The 4,918-nt window shown below is 44.7% G+C and overlaps 1 pseudogene; it reads right to left on the bottom strand.

Annotated features, from left to right (window-relative positions):
* Nucleotides 1-2,508, bottom strand: part of LOC111727686 — a 21,405-nt pseudogene extending 18,897 nt beyond the window's left edge.
* Nucleotides 2,509-4,918: the final 2,410 nt, after the last annotated feature.

Raw genomic sequence — 4,918 nt, forward strand, 5'->3', positions numbered from 1 at the left:
GGTGGGGTCAAGATTATTGCAATAGGGAAGAGAGAGTGTGTCCAACTCTGAACACAACATGGTGAGTGGGGAGTAGTAGCCGAGCAGTAGGTCGAGGGGTTCGGTGGGTGGAGGATGACAGGAGTCTTGCTAAAGGCAGGACAGGGTGCTTGGACGTCATTTGGGAGATGAAGAACTTGATCAAATGTTAGTGGGGATCAGATAGCAAGGGTGAGAGGCCTCTCTCTGGACTGATTTAGCAGGATTTTTGCAAACACTGGGCTATGCAGGCCTGGCAAGGACGTGGGCCTATGTTGAGGCCTAGTCAAGAACAGGACTCAGAAAGGCCACGAACTTGAACCTGATTTTCTGTTGTGAAGTTATTGACAACCACACCTGTCCCAGTTGGAGAACTTTAGCTTGGCATGCTGCTGCTGCCTGCTTGGAAAAGTGGCTTTCTACCGGGTCCTCCTCTCTGCTATAGTCAATCTTTCTTTCTTCTCTATACCATCCAGTAGTAAATAAATAGAATCGATTCTACAATTCTGCAAGTAGCTCCCACTGGAGCTTCAGTGGTAGTGAAGCCCGACTTTCATAGTATTTTTCAGTACTCTTCTAAAGACTCATGAGAAAGTTGTGCTTTTTACTTATCCAGACTGAAACTCTATTCATAGCATTTGTGGGAATCAATAGTGTAATTTAATTATATTGCATTTAGCTTACTATAACTTATTACATTCAATAAGTTGCATTTATTGACTACTAGCCCTGTGTTTCATGCTGTCTAGGACACTTTTTCTTTATTTAATTTAATCTTTACAACCACATGCAAGTCATAGGTATTATCTTCATTTCCTTAGGTGGGGAAACTGAGGCTCAGAAACTTTCTGACTTTTCTCAGTAGATGCAGAGTCAGGATTAGAGTCCGGGGCTGCTGGCTGCAGTGTGCATGCTTGTGTGCAACCCAGAGAGCCCCCAGTGAAAGGGAAAGAATTCTAGAGCTAACTGCTGGACACCAAAGGCTTTAGAGCACCTTGTTAACCTGTCTTCCCATCTATGCAATGAAAACTCTGCGTCTGCACTTTTCCAGGTCACAGGAACAATGGAGAGGGGATTAACCAGCTTTTTCCCCCTTAATTAAAGTACTTAGGAGTTGCATTTGAGAAGACAATATTTGGATGAATAACAGCACAGACTCCTATGAAGGGCAGTAGGGTCGTCCATCCTCACCTGTAGGGTGTAGGTGAGGGCCTGTTGGGATGACTAAACGTGATGGGAGGGCAGAAGAAATCAGCAGTGGGGACCCTATTGGTAACAAGCCTGCTGGAAAGATGTGGGCAGAGATACAATGGGTGGCCCAGGCCCAGAAAGACTCTCTCCCCTCCTTTCCCTTTCAGGAATGTGCCCTGGGAAAACAGAAAATATAAAATCCTATTGTCTGTTTTTCAAGTGACAAAGAACAAACTTATTAAGTTTCAGAATTTGGGAAACTTAGGTCTGTAAATAAGAGGTTTGTCGCAACATCTAAGCGTTAACATTATCATTTATTGCTTGATAGATTATCTGAGAATACTGATGAAAAAATGCTACGTCTTGGCTCGGCACCTGTGGCTCAAGTGGCTAAGGTGCCAGCCACATACACCTAAGGTGGTGGGTTCGAATCCAGCCCGTGCCTGTCAAAACAACAATGTCAGCTGCAACCAAAAAAAAAAAAAAATAGCCAGGCGTTGTGGTGGGCGCCTGTGGTCCTAGCTATTTGGGAGGCTGAGACAGGAGACTCACTTGAGCCCAGGAGTTGGAGGTTGCTGTGAGCTGTGATGCCACAGCACTCTATCCAGGGGGATAGCTTGAGGCTCTGTCTCAAACAACAAAAAAATAAATGCTACGTCTTACTTTGCAATAACCAAAGCTACTAACCCAAGAGCAATAGCTCCGGCTTTGAATGAGTTTAAAGCTTCCTTTATTTTGTTTTGGTATGAATTCCAACTTGTCAGAGATGCATCCTCTCCGAACTTTTTTTTGAGACAGGGTTTTCTCTGTTGCTTGGGTGAGAGTGCAGGGTGTAATCACAGCTTACTGCAACCCCCAACTCCTGGGCTCAAGTGTTCCTCCTGTCTCAGCCTCCCAAGTAACTGGGTCTACAGCCGTGTGCTACCACACCCTGCTAATTTCTTATAGACATGAGAGTCTCAATATGTTGGCCTTAAACTCTGGGCCTCAAGCTATCCTCCAGCTTTGGCCTCCCAAAGTGCTGGGATTACAGGTGTGACCCACTGTGCGCAGCCTTCTCTGAACTTTCAGATGAACTTTCAAATTCATTTTCTTCCTCCTTAAAAGCAGGTTAAATCTGAAGTGGTTTATGAATGGATTGAGTTCTGAAAATTAAAACAAATAAACAAAATACTTTGTTGCTGGTACGAGCTGATAATTTAGGATCCTTAAAATTGAATTTGAAACTTAAAACTACTCTTCATTCCCTCAGCGCACTTTGTCTTTACCTGTCTCCTCCTTTTTGACTTTCATCCTCATCCTGGTAAGTTCCTGACTCCTGGGAGTTCTGCAAAAGCAGTGAACTGACTGTCTCAGCTGGACAAAAAATAGAGCTTTGTTGCTTTTGTTCTTTTTGTATATTTAATTTTTTTTTTTTTGAGACAGAGCCTCAAGCTGTCCCCCTGGGTAGAGTGCCGTGGCATTACAGCTCACAGCAACCTCCAACTCCTGGGCTCAAGCGAGTCTCTTGCCTCCGCCTCCCAAGTAGCTGGGACCACAGGCGCTCGCCACAACACCCGGCTATTTTTTGGTTGCAGCCGTCATTGTTGTTTGGCTGGTCCAGGCTGGGGATTCGAACCCGCCACCTTAGGTGTACATGGCTGGCGCCTTAGCCGGTTGAGCTATAGGCGCCGAGCCTGTATATTTAATTTTAAGAAGATTATGAGAAATGGCATATGACTAGATGCTGCTTTTCTATAATAATAATCATTAGAATCCTGGTAAACTGTTCTTTTGTCTAAATTGTCTTTTCAAAACAGTTCTGCATGTCTTGCCTTCCTGAGTGTAGTGCTAGCCAGCAACAGTGGGCACAGTATGTGTGTGTGGGGGCGGGGGGGGGTTGGAGCTATTTTTAGTTTTACAGAGGTATAATTTACATATCATCATACCATGAAATTTATCTGTTGTAAGTGTGCAGTTCAGTGATTTTTTTCTTTCTTTTTTTTTGATACAGAATCTTGCCCTGTCACCCAGGCTAGAGTGCTGTGGTGTCATCATAGCTCACTCCAACCTCAGACTCCTGGGCTCGAGCTCCTTCTTGCCTCAGCCACCTAATTTCTTAGATTCCTCGCCAGCAACCTATAATGGGGAGAGAGCATAAAACCCACTTTCCAGGCCCCTAATCTCCCAGGAGATGAAAGGGGATGTGGGATGGGAAAACACTGTGGAAATCATCGATGGCTGTACCAGTGCTAATTACTGTTCTCATTAAAGCTATGATGCTTTTAGTGGCTTTGGGCATTAATAGTAGATGCACTATTGTAGCAGGACCATGGGTCATAGTTTTAAGTTTCTGTTGATTCTGGCTGTGTTTTGATTTGTTATGTCCAGCCTAGCTTGTTCCAGGCCAAGGAAGTGGATCTGTGCCAAGTAAGTGGTGAAGACGACAGGGATGCACTTAACAGAGAGAGCTCCCAGCTTAGCCATGATTTTTCCCAGAACAGCTTCTACTATCTCTGAAAGACACTCTGGTGGGGTTGTGTGGCAAGATGGGGCCTACACCTAAGGCCACTTCTTAGGAGGAGTTTTTTTTCCTTTAAAGACAGAGTCTCATTTTGTTGTGGAGCTAAGTGCTGTAATATCACAGCTCACAGCGACCTCAAACTCCTGGGCTCAAAAGATCCTCCTCCCTTGGCTTCCCATTTAACTAGGACTACAGGTGCCTACAACAGTGCTTGGCTAATTTTTCTGTTTTTAGTAGAGACGGGGTCCTGTTCTTGCTCAGGCTGGTCTTGAACTCTTAAGCTCAGGCAATCCACCTGCCCTGGTCTCCCGGAGTGCTGGGATTACAGGCCTGAGCCATCATGCCTGATCTCTTAGGGGGAGCTTTTCAGCATCACAGTTTCAGAACACATGACAATCAGAATGCTTCCCAGCACACAAGTTGCCCTCTCTTTACATGGAACAGAGTCTAGCTATAAAATCAGACTGTGCGTATTTTATTTTATTTCCTTTATGGAAGCCTCAAGTTTGTTTCTAAGTTTGTTTGCCTTTTAGCACATGCTTGTAAAAACATACAAATGCTTTCAGCAAAGAATTTCTTAGGTTTCACCTCTACACCATGTGTCTAGAGTCTGTGGCGCTCTGACGAGTTTGTACGTAAGTTGGGACAGGCACATTTATCTGTTAGCTGTAGTAGCCTCTGTCCGTCCGTAAGGGCAGGTTCACAGAAATCAGATGTTTGTAGTGCAGGGATGGCCTGCCCTGGCTTTTCACTACCCAGCCTTCACTCCCTCTCACCAACCTGCAGGCATCTCTCTGGAGGGAAGAAAACAGCAAAAGGCCTGTCGCCTGTGTGGCGTACAGCATTTTCACTTTAAAATAAATGACACATTTCAGACACTTGGGGACATGCTTGGAGATAATCAGCTTCTTCACCAGAGTGCGTGGACATTTTGTGCTTCACCAGATGTTAATAATTAGGCCGTAACTGTGATTTTTCTCTTTTATCATCTTTCTCATTCAAAAGGCATGCTGGGGCTGAGTCTTTAATACCAGGAAGTTATCTTCAAAATAAGCAATGACCTGAATTGAATGGTGGGAGTGACACCATGTCCCACCCTACCCCCACCCTTCAGGGGATGCCAGTTGGTATGGTTGTTAACACTAAATTACACTTGCCCTTAGATTTGGTTTTATTACACTTCTTTCACCGATTATGAGACGTTTG

The sequence above is a fragment of the Otolemur garnettii genome, unplaced genomic scaffold, assembly GCF_000181295.1.
Source record: "Otolemur garnettii isolate 467f Iridium unplaced genomic scaffold, OtoGar3 scaffold00118, whole genome shotgun sequence".
Classification (NCBI taxonomy): Eukaryota; Metazoa; Chordata; class Mammalia; order Primates; family Galagidae; genus Otolemur; species Otolemur garnettii.